This window comes from Jaculus jaculus, chromosome 12, assembly GCF_020740685.1.
Source record: "Jaculus jaculus isolate mJacJac1 chromosome 12, mJacJac1.mat.Y.cur, whole genome shotgun sequence".
In the NCBI taxonomy this organism is placed as follows: domain Eukaryota; kingdom Metazoa; phylum Chordata; class Mammalia; order Rodentia; family Dipodidae; genus Jaculus; species Jaculus jaculus.
The window spans coordinates 67,027,865-67,049,081 of NC_059113.1; the positions used below are offsets into that span (position 1 = coordinate 67,027,865).

Below are 21,217 nucleotides of genomic sequence, written 5' to 3' on the forward strand. Positions count from 1 at the left end.
ATCCTGCTTCACACTTCCCATGGCCACTTCCAAAACACAAGATCATGCTGAAAACTCAATGACCCTCTCTTTTCTGCATTTCTTATACTCCACAATACCAGGTAGGAATAAAGTAGGCTTTGAAGAACAGGATACTCCTTGAGTACTCAGGCCCCTTCAAAAGAGTCTACATTCTTCCTATTTCCCCAGTGCAGGTCAGCTGGTCTAATCTCAATGATTGTAATCTCTCATATTATTTCAGCTGAACAGGCAGCAGTTTTGGCCTAAAGATTTCTTTCTGTGCCATATCCCTCTGCACACACCAGTCATTTTTACACAAAGCAACCCTGTATAACTTCTTAGATCATAGGCACAACAACAAGCCTCTCACACAAACTGCTTGTAACCCAGGCCAGGCAAAGCTCTTTCTAACATTCATAAGCCAAACCTCACAGTTCTTACTGCATTCAAGTCTTCCATCTCTGACCAAAGTAGTCCATCAAGCTGTACTTACAGTACTACAAGGCATCTATTAGGCCAAGGTTTCAAATCCTTCTACATTCCTCTTGAAAAATCAGTTCCAAAAGGCCAAGGCCACCGTCAGGTGTCTAGCAGCAACCCCACTCTTGGTGCTAAAATTACTGTTGCAGTCAGGTTTGCATTTCTGGTAAAATCACCCAAACAAGATCATCTTGTGGGGAAAAGAGGTACATTTTGAGTTACAGACTCTAGGGGAAGCTCCATAATGGCAGGGAAAAACAATGGCATGAGCAGTGGGTGTACATCATGCCCTGGCTATCGTCAGGTGGACAATAGCAACAGGAGAATGCACTAAACATTGGCATGTGAAACTGGCTGTAACACACATAAGTCCCTCCTCACCAAAAAAATACACTGCCTTCAGGAGACTTTAATTTCCAATTGCCATCAGATGGGTAGACTATGATTCACTTATTTTATCATAATAATTATTTTGTGTTTCTACCCGTATTTTCTAGGACAATAATCATGAACCAGTTCCTGCTCCTTATAATTAAATACAAGATTTAGTGATAACAGTGTCAGCGTTTCTAACAACTGACACTGCTTGGCCCTCAAGGTCAGGTTTACCCAGGACTCTGGAGGTCTTACAGCTGATGTATCCCAGTCCTTGGGTCTGCCCCCTAGATTAACTACATGGGGACACTGGCTAGCTCCATTAATGGGGCCTCTCATAATAATTATGCTTGGACTTATGTTAAAACCTTATGTTCTAAATCCTCTGTCCAGGTTCATCCAATCTAGTACGAAAACAATTAAAATACAGGTAATATGCCAGGAGTACCAGCCATTAATACAAAATCATAAGGTATTATGAAGATAAAGAGGAGGGAATGTTGTAGAAAGTAAGGTAAAAGTTAAACTGATTCACTGAATTACTGTAAGAGTTAATTGCTGAGAAGCTAAACTTATCTTTGTCAGCAGATGAAAAAGTCTGAGAGAGAACCTCCTAGAGCAGGCTCAGAGGGACCATAAGAAGTAAAGACAGTTTAGGCTAAATCAAAGTAAAATGGATTTCACTGTTAGAGTGACCTGATTAGAGAAACCATTGATATGCAAATTGCCACAACTTGTTTGTTCACTTACCCCTTCCTTTAGCTATGAAAATTATAAAATGAGCCAGACATGGTGATGCACACCCTTAATCCCAGCAGTGTGGGGCTCCTTCCTGGTCAGGTAGGTAGTGCCGAGGGAAGTACCAGGCCTGCTGGTTCCTCCCTAGGGGTTGAGAAGGATGATGAGCGTTGGACAACCCAGACCTCTCCTGGCCACCGGAGAAAAACCACACTGAGTCGGGAGTCTTTTCGATGCAGGAACGCACAGAAAAAACTCACTTTATTACTCTGAGCAGTTGTCTATATCATGTTGGGGACAAAGGCAGGGATTTTAGGATGGGGGAAGGGGCAAGGGCCAATAGTAAACTTTAACTATTGAAATGGCAATTACAATTGCCACCTGGAAGTAGCAGGCCAGAAGCCATTAGGTGTCTTGCTGAGTCCCAGCTGGCCAGAGACAGGTTGCCAAACTTTAGCTAGGCTCAGGAAGTTCCACTAGGCCTTATGCTTGGGCCTTTCATAGCCCAACATCACCCCCTTTTGTTTTTGTAAGAGCATTAGTCACCATGGCCCTGTCTTAGGTTGTCCCCCTCTGGGGATCTTACCTGTCATTGGTCACATGGAGGGCAGGGGAGGTGGCAGTGGGTCATCTGAGGAACTTAATTCCTGAGTTGCCAGCCTGTGGTAATGTATTTTGACCTGATGAAGGTTTATTGCCTCTAGCCGTTGTTGAATAAATTGTGTAATTTTGTTAATTACACAAGGCCCGACAGTGAGGAAAGGAGGAGGAGAAGGAGGGTTCCAGGTAGAGGGAGGAGGTTAGGTAAGAAGTCATGTAGGCCCATCTGCAGCAGGCTGTCCTGGAGGTCCCCTCACCTCCTCTCCCAGTCTTTCTGGAGTCTCTTAATCTTGTCCTGGATGATTCCTGATTTATTGGCGTAAAAGCGTCATTTTTCCTGTAAAAACAAACATACACTTCCCTTTTTCGGCCGTTAGTAGGTCTAGTCCTCTTTTGTTTTGTAGGACTACCTTAGCCAGGAGATCTAGCTTCCAGGAGTGATATCTACATCTGGGATTAAGGTGGCTGGGGTACAAAGGCCCATCCAATTGGTGGGCAGAAAGTTATAGGCCATCTCGCCTCCGCAAACATAAACCATTCCAGAAGGCAGGCAGCATTGAGCACTGGGCTCAGTTGTGTTAAAAATACAGAAGGAAGGATGAATGTATCCCACATCTGTACTGGAATTATTAGGGGAAGGCAGGGCCCAAATGCCCAGCGGAGACACTGGGAAAAGCAGGATGGGGATGTAGAAGGTGGCTGAGGAGTTTTTTAAGGTCATATGGGCAATTGTCCTGTAAGCAGCTGGAGAGGCCCAGATCGGAGGCAAAGCCAGCAATCCTCCACAAGGGAGGGAGTTGTTTAGTTTAGCAGGGTGAAGGACCATTTTAGGATCAGTCCTCAGGGGTGGGACACTCCTTAGAGAAGTGATTGTCAGTGTCCCCTTGTTGGGACAAATATTTTGGGTCTCTCACTGGTACCCAAATGGGTCTTTTTCTTTTTATAAAGTTTTCCCATGGACAAAAATTTTATGAGCTTCACACAAGTTTCTATCAAAAAATTTCTTTCTGTTACAGAGTTTTTGTATTTTAATTACTTTTCAGTACAAAAGACTATTAAGGCAGCCAAATGGCTTCCAACACTGAATATACATAATCTTGCTTACATGTAGGTGCTAATGTCTTGCTGCTGGAATGGCTTCCTGACACTGAATATACATAATCTTGCTTACTGTAGGTGCTATAGTTTTGCTAAAGCCTTGCTATAGTTTTGCTAAAGTGTTGCTGTGGAAAGCCGAGAGCTATGGATACAAGTCCAGCCAAAATGGCTCCCAACAATTTCCCCTTTTTTATTTATTATGTTTTATGAACCAGGCCCTTCCAGGCCTTGGTGCAGAAAGACTGTGTCTGTCTTAGGTTGTTCTCTATGATATTTAGGCCTTACCCATCATTGGTACATGAATTCCATCATTCATACCCTGTCTTAGGTTGACCTAACTCGAGAGAATCTTACCCATCTTTGACTACCAGCCTCTTCAGGGGCTTTAAGATAATGTCCCAGGAAGCCGGGGTCAGGTCTGTAGCTATATCCCATGTATTTTTGTACGGATATCCATAAAGGATCTTAAAAGGCATTTAATGAGTATGGGCAGCAGACACAGAATGAGTAAAAGACAAACACCTGTAGCAGCAAAGCTTCCTATCCAAGAAGTGAGAGAATTCCATCCAGGCAAGGCAGACTTAAAAGTAGATATTAAGTCATCAGCAGCTTTAGCTGCATCAAAAGTAAGATGATTATTTTGTAAAGACAAAATCTCTGAATGTAACTGAATCAGATCTAAGGAAATATTATCGTTGTGCCAAATATCTCTTAAATGTATTTTCCCAACTCTGTTAGTTGTTATTATATTTTTTTAGAAGTAACACAAACCCATTGAAAATCTACATGACACTCCAAATGAGTTTTAACTTTTAATTCTAGTATATAAAACATCTAACAGGTGAAACTATATCTATGGTAAGGATCAAGCCCAAGATCTTAAAAGGAGGCACAGTTTGAACTTTCTCAGGAACTACTGTGAGTATGAAGGATAGTTAGACATTAAAAGTATAAGCCTAAAGCCTAAAGCCACAGCACACTTTAGGAACTCCTGTTAGGCACACTTTGTATATCTTTAGGTTGAAATCTGAAACCCACCATCACACCTTAAGATAAACAATTGAATATATTGGGGGCCATTTATTTGAATTATCACATTCTGCCCCTGGAGCCCAATAGATTTATAACTATCACACATTATAAATTGTTAGAAAAATTTAAAAATTTAAGGTAAATAAGGGCTTTTTTAGTTGGTTGTGTGGGGGTAAGGATTCCCCCTTTTGTTTTTGTAATTGAGACTTGAGAGTTTGACTATATCTTTTAATGATAGCCTGGCCCCAGGGGTTGTATGGAATGCCTGTGGGTTTTCCAGGTCTGGAGAAAATCTACAAAGGCCTTGCTTAGGAAGCAGGGGCCATTATCTGTTTTAATTTGATTAGGCAGCCTGAGAGTGGCGAAACACTGAAGTATATGACTAATGGCATGTTAGTTTTTTTTTTTTCCCCCGGCATGTGCCGATGCCCAGTAGGCACAGGAAAAGGTCAGTAAGTCCAGTCACCATGAGAGGGTGGACTTTTCCCCTGTCCCCACCAGGATCAGTCCAAGGGGGCCACGTGGCCGTCTCCTGGGAGGTGGATTGCCTACCATTTTCCAGTAGGGCAGGGTCGGGCACAAGCTGCCAAGAGGGGGACCATCTATTTAAATTACTAAATTACGTCCCTGGCTCCCAATAGATTTATAACTATAATATATTATAAATTGCACTCAGTTTAATTTTAAAGGTCCCCACAGTCTTGATCAATTTAAGATATTAAGATCTGTAAAATTAAACAAGTTAAACACTTTTAACATATAAAGGCACAGAGTAAACATTTTTAACTGGTATAAGGAATAGCAAGGAGAGACTAAAACAATGTAAACTGAACCATCATAACCTAAAATTAGTCTTAGAGTTTGTAATTTTAACTTGCTTGAGGTTTTTTAGCTTAAAATCTTTTTTTTTTTCTTTTGTTTTTTGAGGTAGGGTCTCACTCTGGTCCAGGCTGACCTGGAATTAACTCTGTAGTCATCCTCCTACCTCTGCCTCCCAAGTGCTGGGATTAAAGGAATGTGCTACCATGCCCGGCTCTAGCTTAAAATCTTAAGTCTCAGCCAGGCGTAGTTGTGTACGCCTTTAATCCCAGCACTCGGGAGGAGGGGGTAGGAGGATTACCATGAGTTTTAGGCCACTCTGAGGCTCCATAGGGAATTCCAGGTCAGCCTGGGCTAGAATGAAATCCTATCTCGAAAAACCAAAACAAAAAAAAAACCAAATCTTAAATTTTTTAATCCAATATCTCTAGCTAATTATATCAGTCTATTACAAAGTTAACCCTGATTAAACTCTTTGGGCCTGGGCAGCAGGACATAGCCAGCCCTTATGCCAGTAGCCCCATTCCAACAAAGTTCCCTGTAGTATTTCTTTCCTCTTAGAAAGCTTATAAGCTAAGCTTTGAAGTTTAATGCTGTCTGTACTTAGAATTTTTAAACTTTTATCTGAATAGTCCATAAAATTTGGCTTACCACTCCAGAAGACACCTTCAGTTGTAGGCATCAAGTCCATGTCTATTTCTTTTTTTTTTTTTTTTAATATTTTTTGTTCATTATTTATTTATTTGAGAGTGACAGACACAGAGAAAAAGACAGATAGAGGGAGAGAGTGAGAATGGGCAAGCCAGGGCTTCTAGCCACTGCAAACGAACTCCAGACGTGTGCACCCCCTTGTGCATCTGGCTAACGTGGGACCTGGGGAACCGAGTCTCGAACCGGGGTCCTTAGGCTTCACAGGCAAGCGCTTAACCGCTAAGCCATCTCTCCAGCCCCCATGTCTATTTCTTTAAAGCAAAGATTCTAAAAGATTAACATCCACATGGTCAGGTTTATCTCAGCTCATTAGACAGTCTTAGGTTTGCTGAGATAAACTTCCATACCACATATGGAGGAAGGAATATTTATTGAAGCTTACAGATCTAGCAGAAGTTCCATAATGGCAGAAAAAGCTGGCCTGCCTTCACAGGCCCAAGCAGAGAGAGAGAAAAAGAGAGAGAGGGAAGCACAAGCCTTTAGAAATACAAAAGCCGCCAGCAAACTGAAGGTGAAGGGGAAGAGAAAGGGAATGAAGAGATGTCGACAAGTAAGTACTGGTTATAGAAGCAAAGTTTAGTGCACTAAATATGAAGACTGCCTCATAACTCATGAGGGTACACTCACCCGTACACACCGATTACCTCCTCAATGACTGCCTCTCACTGCTGGGGTCCCAGAGCCCCATGTTGGGTGCCAGATGCGGGGCTCCTTCCTGGTCAGGTAGGTAGTGCCAAGAGAAGAACCAGGCCTGCTGGTTCCTCCCTATGGGTTGAGGGGATAATGAGCATTGGACGACCCAGACCTCTCCTGGCCACCAGAGAAAAACCACACTGAGTCGGGAGTCTTTTCGATGCAGGAACTCACAGAAAAAACTCACTTTATTACTCTGAGCAGTTGCCTATATCATGTTGGGGACAAAGGCAGGGATTTTAGGATGGGGGAAGAGGCAAGGGCCAATAGTAAACTTTAACTATTGAAATGGTAATTACAATTGCCACCTGGAAGTAGCAGGCCAGAAGCCATTAGGTGTCTTGCTGAGTCCCAGCTGGCCAGAGACAGGTTGCCAAACTTTAGCTAGCCTCAGGAAGTTCACCAGGCCTCACGCCTGGGCCTTTCAGAGCCCAACACAGCAGTTAGGAGGCAGAGGTAGGAGGATCACTGTGAGTTCAAGGTCACCCTGGGACTACATAGGGAATTCCAGATCAGCCTGGGCTAGAGTGAGACCCTACTTCAAAAAAACAAAAAGAAAAAAAAAAAAAACCTATGAAATAAAAATAAAAATAAAATCTCAGCACAAGGTGAAAGCTTCTTTTGACTTTTTGGTCTCCAAGTGAATAAACTACTCTTCTTTCAGTCATATTAGCAGTGAAGCTATCTTTCCAGAGAATTTCTGCAACACTAGGATTAAAGGTGTGTCCAACATGCCCAGCTCTTCTCTTAATCCAGTAGTTAATCTCTCTAAACTTTACCCTCTGGGCTATGTATTTAATTTCTTTAAATTCATAAGACAAGTAACTGGACATATCTGCATATGTTGCATTGGTACCATGACTCCCATTGCAATGGGACCCTCATTAGTCACCTTGTCATTGAGAATCATGTCATGGGGTGGCCTGTTCATGGCAGCTTGGCAATGTGGTTTTGCAAGGGTCCTTACCGCAGGATGAACTACTTTTTCAGCTGGAGTGGTGACTGATATACCTCTATTCCTCCCTAAGGCCTTACCTATCTTCCCCAGTGGTTTTCTGAAACCATGAGCAAAGGCTGAGTTATACCCCCAACACCACAGCTCTAGCAATGTCTGTCTCTTGCTATGTATCTCTGTTTATATGTCTCTGTATCTCTGTGATTCTTTTTCATTGATTGGATCTGAACTTGTGCACATCACACCCCCTTATGTCTGCTGTAACAATCCCATCTTTCTGTATGTAGTGTCTAGGAGTCTCTCACCATTTCATCCTCAGGAGTAATTTCCTTGGGTCACTGTGGACTATATGTCATGGGTTGCAATCCTAATTTCCACTTCCATTTTGGATAATGTTGGTTAGGCACTTCTTCCCCTCTCTGAACCAAACCCCTGGGTATTTTGGGGTGGGGGTAAGTACCATGAATGGGACCTAGGAATTAGTGCATGTTAGAGAAGTCTTCTGTCATGAGCCAAGTCCCCTAAACTCTTTGTTGTTAATAATTTTGTTACAGCCAAGTTGTCATTTTGCTGTCCATGCTGGCCTTGAACTTGAGATCCTTTCTTCTTGATACTCAAAATTGTTTGTATTACAGGTCTATACCACCAGGACTGGCTTCATGCCATTGTGAGAGTAAAGAGAATAGCTTGGGGCATGGACTTGCATGTGTAAGGAGCCCAGGATTTAACTACCCTTCTGCCTCTAAGGCTCTACTTTGGTCTCCTGCATGCCTCCAGCTGGTTCTGTTAGGGTGTTTCTATGTCTACAGATCTGTCACTCCATACGTCTTTGCTTTCCCCACCCTGCTTTTCCCATTCAGCAGTCTCATTCTGTACCCAAGACTGGCTAAAACCTCACTATATAGCCCATGCTCTCCTCAAGCTTGCAGTAATCTGACCTCAGTCCCCAGAGTTTTTGTGTTCTTTTGGTCTTGCCATACCTATCTATGAGATTCTGAGATTTGGTGTGGAGCCCTTGTCAGGGGAAAATTTTGTATGGCTGCATCCCACTTGGGTGAATGATGATCAATGGATACAGAATTCCAGATTCCAGTAGCAGCTGTGCACAGATGCTTCACTTATTTCCACTTCTTCCCTCTGTTGTTGGATGTTCCCCTTAGAGCCTGTTAAAGTGAAAGACAGGAGGGGCCTATACCTGAGTCCAAACCTTATTTACAAGCAGGCGATAGGGTGCAGACCTGTAATCACAGTTACTTAGGAGACTATAGCAGAAGAAAGAATTGCAAGTTGCAGACCAGTGTGGTCTACAGGATGATTTTCTGGCCAAACTGGGCCAAAATGCACCAAAAACAAAAGCCAAGTGGATCGTATTTTGTGACAGGACACCTATCATGTACAGGGTGCTGGCTTCCATTTCAAGGCACCTTGTGGGACCTAAAAAACCAGTCTTTATTGAGACTGAGATTTTTCCTCTGGAGAATGAGGTGATGTTCCTCCCCTGGTGGCCAGTATGGTGGGGCCTTAGCAATGCAAGAAGAAGGAATAGTCTAAAGAGGCATGGGCTATTTTAATGCAACCAGTCTCCTCTATGGGTGTCTGAAACCCAGTTGAGTAAATCTTGGCTCACTGTACAGGAAGGGAAGCTTCAGCCTGTGGTGGTTTGATTCATATGCTCCCCATAAACTCATGTGTTCTGGATGCTAGGTCCCCAGCTGGTGGCAATTTGGGAAATGGAGCCTCCTGGAGGTGATGCATTGTTGGGGGCAGGATTATGGGTGTTATAGCCAGCTTCCCCTTGCCAGTGTTTGGCACACTCTCCTGTTGCTGTTGTCCACCTGACATTGGCCCTGTGGTGAAATCCACACTCTGTTCATGCCATCATTTCCCCCTGCCATCATGGAGCTTCCCCTCAAGTCTGTAAGCCAAAATAAATCCTCTCCACTCATAAGCTTCTCTTGTTTTTTTTTTTTTTTTTTTTTCTGCAAGCAACTCAAAGCTAACTATAACAGTAAAACTGGTACCAGAGGAGTGGGGCCATTTTGCTAGAAACCTGACTGTGTGGCTTTTGGCCTTATGGGACTGATTTGAAAGAAGAATGTGGAAGGATTTGAAACTTTGGCCTAAGAGACTCCTTGCAGTGCTGTAAATATAGCCTGATGGACTATTCTGCTCAGAGTTTAAAGACATGAATGTTGTAAGAACTATGAACTATGAGGTTTGGCTCATGAGGGAAAGAAAAGGCTAACTCTGGATTGCTAAGGTAGTTTGTGTGAGAGGATTTTTGTCATGTCCATGTCCTCAGAACTTGTGCAGGATTACTTTGTGTAGAAATGGAGTGCTTTGAGAAGAAGGATATGGTAGAGAAAGAAATGAAATCTTTGTGCTGAAACTGCTGCCCATTCAGCTTCAATTGTTTGAGAGATTACAACCATTGACATTGGGCCAGCTAATCTGCATTGGGACAGTAAAAAGAGTGTGAACTCTTTTGAAGTAAGGGGCCTGAATGCTGCAGGAATTTGCTGTTCTTCAAAGTCAACTTTATTCCTCCCTGAATTAATAAATTGGCAGCCCACCTGGCACTATGGAACATAACAACCACATGAAAGAGAGGTTATTGAATTTTCAGCATGGTTTTATATTTTGGAAATAGGCATGGCAGTGTGAAGCAGGTTTGTTGGATTGCCTGCATGTGGGCCTGATGAAGCCATGAGGGTGAACAGTGGGTTGCAGTGGAGACCCCATGAAGATGCCAGAAATATGGGATGGCTGCCAAGGAGAGCTGCCAGCACCAGATAAAGTTTTCCAGGACTGTGCATAGCCTAGCTGGAGGAGTAGAATTGGGACTCTAGAGATTCATTACTGGTTAGAATTATCCAGACTTGGAGACTTGTCACTGACTAGAGTCATATGACTTGGAGTTACAGAATTTTCTATTTGCTGTGCTTGTTTTAAATCTTGTATTGGTTCAATCTTTCTTTGGTATGCCCAGTGTCAACTTTTGTAGTGTGAATATTTATTCTGTGCCATTATGTTGTTTTGTTTTGTCTTTTTGGTTTGGTATTACAGCTCATTTAAAAAACTTGAACTATGGGGATGGTTGAATAGCATTGGGATTGATAAAAACTATGGGGACTAATTTTAAAGTTGGACTGAGTGCATTGCATGTTACATTATGTGTGGTTATCAGTTTCTGGGTGCTAGTAGCAGAATATGGTGGTTGAATTCAGGTGTCCCCCATAAACTTATGTGTTCTGAATGCTAGGTTCTTAGCTGGTGGCAATTTGGGAATTGGAGCCTCCTGGAAGTGTTGTATTAGAACAGGGCCTAAGTGAGTGACTCCTCTATTCACTGCCACAATGAGGAGGCAGGGCAGTGGCTTAGGTATCACAGGATTACAGAAGGCTGTGTCTTCATTAAATTGAAAGGGGCCTCAGATGGTCCCCAGTCTCTGAGAATTGGTGAGGAACTAAGTGGGATATGGAAGGAAGATAGCCCTAAGAGGTCAAAGTAGGAAGGAAGGATATGAGGGAGCAAGTGAGGTCCTTGTGGAGAAGACTATGAGCTGAGGGTTGGCAGCCAGGGCCTGAGGAAAGAGATGAGTGACTAAGGGTTGGGGTGACTTTTTTTTTTAATTTAATTTATTAGTTTTCATTTCAGTGAATACAGGCAGTTTGGTACCATTATTTAGGCTCATCTGTGATCTACCCCCTCCCATTAGACCCTCCTTGTTAATGAAAATGGGTTGTGCATTGTAGAGTTAGCCCCCAGTTATTAGTATGATAAATGTCTCTGCAAATCATGACCCAACATGTAACTCTGACATTCTTTCCGCCCCCTCTTCCGCAAGATTTCCCTGAGCCATGTTGGGTTCATTTTTGGTCTGCTTCAGTGCTGAGGTGTTGGGGGCCTCTGAGGCTTTGGCTCTCTGATTTGGTAGGAGTTGATTTTTCTCTGCATTGATCTCCTTCCCCTTTGTACTGGTATCCGGTTCACAGGAAAACATCACCCTTGCTTATTTCGCCAGTTGTCCTTAGTTTCAGTTGGGCCCCTTTTGAGGTATGTTGGGGCAGCTCTCTTCTTAGGATCTGCATCTATCTGGAAAAGAGAAGCAGATTCTCCAACGGAGAGTAAGTTAGCACCCAGAAAATTGAGATAACACTTTTTTGATAGACAGTTTGATAGGTGTAGGCCCTCTTATACCCCATGATTGATGGTAGCTTGATATTGTAGTGGGCTTGTGTTTGGGTATGGTTCTGACTTGTTTCCCAGCTCCAGCTAAGGGTCTAGTACCACTGAGTGGATCTCTAGGCAGCATCTTCACCCTCCTAGGTAAAGATGCAGGCCTCTGAGATAGAATTGAGTCTGTTCCAAGCCTTACCAGGATCTGGTATTATTGACTCCACAGTACCCTTCCTTGCCCCTTAGCTTGTCTGGAATATAGTGACAACTTCCTCCTGAGATCCAGTATGAAACAGCCCCTAGGAGCCTGACACATTCTCCCACCCAGGACATTCAATAGCCAGATGGTGTTTTGGCACCACTGGGGTAATAAGCAAGGTTCTGGCCAGCAGGCATATTTGTCTCCCAGGGAGGCTATGGGTTGTCCTGAGAAAGACCAGTCCCAGCCTGGGATTCACCATATATTCCCATGGAAGATTCCTGCTTCTAGAGCTGAGGAGGTGGCTCAGTTTGTAGAGTGCTTTCCTACTATGCACAAAGGTCTGGATTTGATCACCAGCACCATGTAATCCAGGAGTTGTGGCATACTCCTGTAATCCCAGCATGAGGGAAGTGGAGGCAGAAGGATAAGAAATTCAAGATCATTTTAGGTAGCACATTAAGTTTCAGGACAGCCTGGGGTACATGAGATCTTGTGCTTTTCTCCCCTTATTCTTATTTTTAAATCAAAGTTGGGAAATGGTTTAGTAGGTAAAATGTTTGCCATGCAATCTCGAGACCCTGAGTCTCTGTCCCCAGAACACATGTAAATAGCTGGCCATGGTGGTATGTGCTTATCCCAGTGCTACAGAGGCAGAGACAAGGAAGGCCTAGAGCCCACTCTCTAGCTATATAGCCAGATCACTGAGCTCTAGGTTTAGTGAGTGACCTGGTATCAAAGAATCAAAGATGAGCTATTGAGTATATCCAACAACAAACTCTGGTTGCCACATGCATGCACACCATATACAAATGTGGACAAAAGGTCCCTGCTTCTAGGATTTACCACAAATGTGGAGAAAGGTAGCTCCCACCATGCTACTTCACTCAGCCAGAGGGAGAAGGGGCAAGAATGAAGTATGTGCCTTGTCATAGTGGTACATACCTGCCATTCCAGCATTGAGGAGTCTAAGACAAGAGCACTGTTTTGAATTTGAGGCCAGCCTAGTATAAATGGCAACACCTGATCTCCCCTCCCCAGAACCTCCAAGATTCTGAACAATATACAGGGCTTTCCTAATCTCTCCTTATGGGAGCTGAGGCAGGAGGATCATTCAGATCTGTTGCTATGTTGCATATCTTCTCTTGAAGCCTGGAAAATTCTGCTGTAACTCTGTCACCCTGTGATACTAAGTGGAGGAGGGAACAATAACAAAACACTAGATTCTAAGTGTTGTATCCAGTTATATCCTAAGGATGAGAAGGGAAGCTGTGTCTTAGTTACCTTTGAAGTTGTTGTGACCACATACCTGATAAGAAGCAACTCAAGAGGAAAAGAAGGGTTAGCTTCAGCTTACTGTTATAGGTACATGAAGCAGAGCTGGTCACATTGTGTCTGGACTCAGAAAGCAGGGATTCAGGAATCTTATGTTTGGCCAGCTCTCTGATTTATATCCAGTGCAGGTCCCTATAATGGGGCCACCCACCATGAAGGTGTTTCTTCCTACTTCAATAAACATAATCAAGATAATCCCTTACAGGTTGCCTTTCCTAGGCGATTCTAGTTCCTGTCTGTGGTGGTTTGATTCAGGTGTCCCCCATAAACTTAGGTGTTCTGAATGCTAGGTTCCCAGCTGATGGATATTTGGGAATTAATGCCTCCTGGAGGGAGTGTATTGTTGGAGGTGGGCTTATGGGCTTTATAGCCAGTTTCCCCATGCCAATGTTTGGCACACCCTCCTGTTGCTGTGTCCACCTTATGTTGGCCAGAGGGTGATGTCCACCCTCTGCTCATGCCATCATTTTCCCCTGCCATCGTGGAGCTTCCCCTTGAGCCTTTAAGCCAAAATAAATCTCTTTTTCCCAGAAGCTACTCTTGTTGGGTGATTTCTACCAGCAATGCGAACCGGACTGCAATGCTGTCATATTGATTACCCTGTACTGGTCACTGCTCATGGCTCTACAATTGTCATTGCTTCTGGCTCTTGGGCTCTATCCCTTCAGAACCCCTGCCCACAAGCTCTTAAGACCCTTACTTCTGGTTTCAAGAGTGTTGCAACCTGTGGCATAGGTGATCTCATATATGTCCCAGGGACATCAATTTCCATGATATCTCTTAGATACCTGGAGCACCATCTATTTTTCCCTGAGCTTTCTCTAGGCTCTGGTGACCTTGGGCTGCCTTCTCTTGGCTCTGACCCTCAAAAGGACACTCACCCTGAGAGTAAAGCACCTCTGGCTTGACTATGGTGTGAGGTTGAGTGGGGACCCTGGATTCATGCAGCAGATACTCAGGTGTTCAGGGGTCACAGGGCCACAAAGGTCAGTGGTGTCTAGAGGGCACAGATACATCTTCTCTTTGGTGGGGTGTATAGATCCATGGACCCATCATCCACAGGACCTTGGGACATGGAAATCTTGAGGCAAGGCTGGCTTTGAATGATGCTTTCACAGGTCCTGCCACCAGCTAAACTGAAAGGACTTGTCAGTTGGGATGATGATAACCACCTGGTTTCCAGTCCCCAGTGTCCCCTACTCACCCCAGGGGTTTCTGGAATGTGCAACTCCCAAACATCCCACACAAAACTCTCTCCTCTGTGTGTGTCTTAGGGTTTATGTCTGTGACGGTCTGTCTGAATCTCTGTGACTGTCTCTATGCAAATTCATGCCTGTGAACATCACCCCCCCTTTGTCTCTGCTATCACTCACCCATTTTTCCTTGATCTCACCACCTCTTTCTAAGAAGGCATTTTTTTGAAACACTGGGTTGGAATCCTCTGCTGTTTCCTCTTTGTTGGGTGAGGCATTCCTAGGGGTGTCACCTAGGACTTTGAACATACTGGTCTTTGCCACAGAGTCTCTTTATCAGTGCAGTTTTTGTTTCATTATGTTTTGACTCTTACTTTCTTCTTTAAGATAGGGTCTTCATCAGTAGCATAAGCTTATTTTGAACTTATGACCTTTCTTCCTCAGTATTCCCAGCATCTGGCCCGCACCATGAAGGCCAGTTCCATTTCCTTTGTGGAAACTTATCTGTTCTTTCTGTCTTTTTCCATCTTTGCCTCTTGCACATGCCTCCCAGAAGCAGGTGTAGGCATGAATGGGGAGGGGTAGCTGGAATCAATATCTCTCCTTGAGGGCTCCCTGCATCCCACCCAGCCAGAACTTTTGAAGCATAAGGTGATGCCCAGATAATCCAATATGCACAAAGCAAGATATGAAGACAGGTGCAGAGATCCTGAAGTAGAAACAGGGATAGCAAGACACAGAGCAGTGGAACATAGTTAGGTACCACGGCAAAACCCCAGAGTGGGAAGTGATTCCATCTGCTTCCCCATTTCACTTCTTGCCCTGCAGAAGGCATGACACAGGAGGGAAAGCCCAGCTGATTGGGAGACATGAACACAAGAGCAGGGGGTAGGCAGAAGCAGCATCCTACCCCCATCCTGGGTGTGACCAAGAAATTCTGGGCTTTCTTGGATTTTCTGGGGGACAGGGACACTTCTGTGGTTGAGTACTGGCTACTGAGTCACAGGGTAAGTTTCAGAGGGGTAGTGAATATTGACTGAATCTTCAACCTGCCCAGGAGACAAGCATGGATCCCCTGGTTCTCTGTTTTGTCCCTGTGTTTCTATTAATCTATCCCAACAACCCATGACCACTCCTATTTGGATTGTTTTCCCCAAGACCTGAATTTGTGTTCAAGACTATCTAGAAATTCATCATGCACCCTAAGCTGGCCTCTAGCTTGCACAATCCTCATGCCTCTGCTTCCCACCCACTTGTATTTATACATACAAGCCTCTAACTCCAGCCACCTGTTCCTTTTCATCTCCCTAGCCCTGTCTTTGTATGCTTGTTATCCTCTATCTGAGACCCTAAACTCTAATTTGGAGCTCTGACCTGAAAATACTTCTAGCCAGCTGGGTCCCCATCTAAGTGTTAGGTTAACTTGGTTGGTATGTGGGATTCCTCTGTGTACAGAGGCCTCACTCTCTTCCCTTCTCTTGTGTGTCTCTCTGAATGTCCCCCTCAGTGGCCTGTGACAGTAAAACAGGGGAAGGGGCCTAGACTTATGTTCATATCTCATCTCCAAACTAGGTGTAACAGTAGCCCTTCTCATTCCAGCTATTGAGGAGTCTGAGGCAAGAGGAAGGATCAAATATTTCAAAGTATCCTGGTCAACAGAGCACATACATACAAGGGCAATTTAGTAGGAGCATGTTTCAAAATAAACACAAGCAAAAGGGTACAATTGAGTGGTATAGAGCTAGTCTGGCATATGCAAGGACCAGTATTCCATTTATCTTCCCAAACTAGAAGATGTCTTCCTGCAATATCTTCCTTTAATCCACCTTATATTTTACACTTCTCCCTTACCTCTTAGAATGTTTTTTTTTTTAATAATCTAATTGGAAATGAAATACAGAAGAAAATTTTCTTCTGAAATTACATGGAAATTTTTTCTTTACAAAGCTAAGAATATTAATATTAAGCAAACTTTTAAAGGGCTCCTAATTGTACAATATGATATCTTTTGTTGCATATAGAATATAATCTGGTAATCCTCATACTTACATTCTTCCTGGAATTCTGCTTCCAATGGGTTCAGTTCTCTTCCTAACTCCCCTTACTTTTAATTTCCTGGTTGAGTGTTTAATCTATAATCTGTTTATGAGACAAAACATGTGATATTTGCCATGGTGAGTCTGATTTATTCCAATGAACATAATGAGCTCTATTTCCATCACACTGATCTTGCAAACAACATGATCTGATTTTCCTTATGGCATAATAATCTTTCACGTTTATGTATGTCTTTACTTTTTTTATAAAAGGTCAATGCCTTTGGCCTGGAGAATATCAGTGCCCTTTAAAATCCTGTTATTTAAATAGAAAATGTTCTGTTTACACTGTATTTACAACTCCATCATGCCATAGTTATAAGGTCATTTATGAAAACAACTAGGTAGTGATTATCATAGAGGAGAGTACATTATTTAAACTGACAGTGTAGAAGGTTTACTCCCCCCATCCTCAAGAGCAACTTGCATCTTGTTTTCCTGAAGACTCATTCTATCTTAAATGAGACTAGAAACGAATGTAATTTGCATTGTATTTTCCTAGTGGGGAAACATGTTGAACAGCTTTTTATATCTTCACATGAATGACCTCTGTTTATTTTTCTTTGATCAATTGGGTTTATTCTTTTGGTTTTAAATATATTTGAGTTGTGCACCTCATGAGGACAGGGTGTGGAAAGGATTTGAGAGGCAGAGGAGAGGGACGAGCCTGTGAAACACTATGTTATGGACAAGCCATGGTATGCCACTAATGAACTCAAGCAGCTGTGGTTAGCAACATTCAATCATGGGCAAGGGAAGGGTTCAAGAATCCCCAAACCCCTGCGTGGTTGCTGGAAGAAGTGAATTTATTTTTGTAGTGGTTTTGTCACTGGTGTGCTCCCCATGCTTCAGTAAACAACCAATCACTCATGCTCATGCAAGCAATCCTAATTAACTTCAATGTACCACAGAACATACATGACAGAAGGATGGAAACTAGTTGAGCAGAAGTTCAGAAGAAGGAATGAGGCTAATGGAAGTGATATGATCAAAATACATTATATACATGAATAAAATTAACAAAATATAAAGTATGTTTCCTACAGATTGTGCTGAATGTATAGATGCTTTTCATTTAAAGAAAAAATATGGCTGGGGAGATGGCTTAACAGTTAAGGCACTTGCCTTGGAAGCCTAATGACCCATATTCAACTCTCCAGATGTGACTTAAGCTGGATGCACAAGGGTGAGGCAAGTGCAAGGTCATACATGCCCACCAGGTGGCACAAGCGTCTGGAGGTCAATTGTAGTAGCTGAGGCCCTCTCTCTCTCTGCTTCTCTCACAAACTCTCTCTAAAATAATAAAAAAAAAAAAGTTAAATTAGACTTAAAAAAAAGCCATTTCCGAGAGGTTCGACTCGGGGTGGCGGACAAGGTGTCGTGGCACTCGGAGTACAAGGACAGCGCCTGGATCTTTCTGGGAGGGCTCCCCTGTGAACTGACTGAAGGGGACGTCACCTGTGTGTTCTCACAATATGGGGAGATCGTTAACATCAACCTTGTGCGAGACAAGAAGACTGGGAAATCCAAAGGATTTTGTTTCCTGTGCTATGAAGACCAAAGGAGCACAATTCTGGCCGTTGACAATTTGAATGGGATCAAGATCAAGGGACGAACTATCCGTGTGGATCATGTGTTTAGCTATGGAGTGGCCCAAGAGTCCGAAGAAGCCTAGAGAGCAGTGCATCTGAAGAGTCTGAAGATTCCAAACCCACGAAAAAGGTTCAGAAGACCACAGGCTCGAGCTATATTTGAAAATCTGGACTTGGAGGTACGACCTCGCTGGGGGTAGGAGTTGCGGAACAAGGGGTGAAAGAATTGCAGACCTGCTAGGGATTGGTGTGAGATTCTCAAAGGCAAAACAAAGATAGGCCAGTTCAGCAGCAAGGGGCTTTGGGAAAGAGACATTTCTCAATTGAGCTTGGTGCGCTGTCAGTTTCCTAAGAGGGGTTCCCTACTGTGGGACTATGGGAGAACATAATACCGACAGTTTTATTCAGGCTACTAATCCAGGGCAACTGAGCCTGTGGCAAGCTATTAAGCATTACGCAATACACATCACTTGATGGAAGAAGATAGAGGACTTTTCTGCTTTATAAGCAGAAGAGATCATTCCCCAAATGTACTACTCCCTCAAATTACTAAATTATAAACATATGGTACCATTGCATTTATGTTCTAGAGGTTCTGGCAACAATATTTTGTCAATAAAACTGGTTTTCTCTGTGGAAAAAAAAAGCCATTTCCACCCTATTAATTCCATTGATCAAAGAAAATTAGAAGGTTTTATGTTGTTGTCATCATTCAGGCAGGGTCTCATTCTAGCCCAGGTTGACCTTGAATTCTGTGTCTTCTTTCCTCATCTTCCCAACTGCTAGGATTAAAGACATGAGCTACCATGCCCATTTTAGGACTTCTTTTCTTATTTTATTCTCTTTCTCAATTGTTTTTGTCAATGTTTTATAGTTTTATTGTACAGCCCATTCATGTCTAGGGTTAGGAGTGTTCCCAGGTGGTTTACTTTTCTTGAGGTTACTGTAAACATTGCTTCTGATGTTAACTATCATATATAGAAAAGGTATTGATGGAGAGGGCTGGGGAGATGGCATAGCAGACAAGAATACTTACTGTGTAAGCATGAGGGCCTCAGACTGCCAAAGTTCAATTCCATAGCACTCACATGAACAGCGGAACTTGGCACATAAGCCTAGAACCTCAGTCTTGTTGGGATCCAGAAAATGGAGAATTTTGGGGGGCTTGCTGATCAGCCATTCTTACTGAAAAAAAAAGGTACCTTTGGGTTCAGCAAGACTCCATCTCAAGGAAACATATAGATGAGCAAAAAAAAGTGAGGGGCAACATTTAAACACATATGAGTATACACCAGACATTCACTATTATACATGTACCACAGCATCATGCACACATACATCTCCCTCTTAAAAAAGAGAGACAGAGAAAGAAGGAAGAAAAGAAAGAAGAGGAAATTAAAAAAGGTAATGAAGGCTAAAGATATAGCTCAGTTATCAGAATGCTTCCTTAGTATTCATGGGCCCTGGGTTCAATCCCTAGTACCACATAAAACAGGGTGTAGTGGTGAAGGCCTAGTGATTCACCAGTCCTGCACAGTACTGGGGTTACAGGCATGTTTGGCCACACATGGCTATTTACTTGGGTATCAGGGACCTCAGGGTGAACTGGGGCCTAATACATTCACAACAAGCACTTTTATCTTCTATGCCATTTCCCAGGCCCTGTAAGTATTTAAAAAGAAAAGCAAACAATTTGTGCCAAGTGTGATGGCTCAGTCTTTTTTTTTTTTTTTTTGGTTTTTCAAGATAGGGTCTCACTCTAGCCCAGGCTGACCTGGAATTCACTATGGAGTCTCAGGGTGGCCTCGAACTCACAGCAATCCCCTATCTCTGCCTCCCGAGTGCTGGGATTAAAGGCATGCACCACCACACCAAGCTCATGGCTCAGTCTTTTAATCCTGGCACCTGAGAAGCTGAGAAAAGAGGATCACCATGAGTTCAGGGTCAGCCTGCCCAACAGAGTAAGTTCCAGGTCAGCCCAGGCTGCAATGAGACCCTGTCTTAAAAAAAAAAAAAAAAAAACTCCAGTTTTCAAGTGTGCAGTGGAAATTGAAGATGATTTCCATTTACAGTTATTATTGAAGGACACTGATTGCCAGGCATAGTTACAACTTTAATCTCAGCCCGTGGCTGGCTAGGTAGGAGACATCACCAAGAGACTGAAGCCATTTCTGGCCATAAAGTGAGTTCTAGGTCTGCCACAGATTGCCACAGATTAAGTAAGACACTGCAACTGGGGGAAAAAAAAAAAAAAAAGAGAAAATACTAATTTTTTCCTTCACCTTAAGAGGATTGCTGGCTTACTAATTTAATAATATTTAATACTTTCTTCATTCTTATGTTTTTCTAATAATGACATTTTTTCCTAGGATCGCTTTATTATGTTCATCTATCTTTCCCTCTAAGGATGAATGTAAGTGCTTTAAGATAAGAATGTATATGATTACTAATAGTATCAGTTACAAAGGTCATTAAGACCAAACAAAGCATAACTGTAAATATGTGCTGGAGTGGTGGGTTAGTGTCTTTGGACAGGTTTAGTTGATACCATGGAATCTTAATTCTTCCCTAATAAACTACCTTGATTTATTTCAAGGGTTGACATATATTAGCCCAGGCATTCTGGTATTTAGCATTTTTGATTGTAGATCTATTTTGCTGACAGGTTTGCCCTCATAAGTAAGCAAGTACTTAACTCTTCCCACAACATGTTTCTTTTTTTAAATTTTTTTCCCTGTAATCTTAGTGTTATGAGGATAATCTTTGTGATAGTGTATTCCTGGCAATGGAAATTTGAGGTCATACCTGCCCACAACACCTAGATTTCTGTGAGTTTTTTTGGGGGGGTGGAGAGGGAGGGAGAGTGTTAAAAAGAGAGATTATGGGCACACCAGGGTCTCTTGCCACTGTAAAGGAACTCCAAAAGAATGCATTACTTTTGCATCTGGCTTTACATGGGTGCCAGACATACAAGCTTTGCAAGCAAGTGCTTTAACTACTGAGCCATATCGCCAGCCCAGATTTCTATTTTTTAAAATTTAGATTTGTTCAATTTCTTACTATAACTTCATAGAATACACATTTTATGTCCTTTCCCCCCTCTGCCCCTATTAACATTTTGT

At 42.9% G+C, this 21,217-nt stretch overlaps 1 pseudogene; it reads left to right on the top strand.

Moving 5' to 3' along the window:
• Nucleotides 1–20,892, top strand: part of LOC101596849 — a 38,570-nt pseudogene extending 17,678 nt beyond the window's left edge.
• Nucleotides 20,893–21,217: the final 325 nt, after the last annotated feature.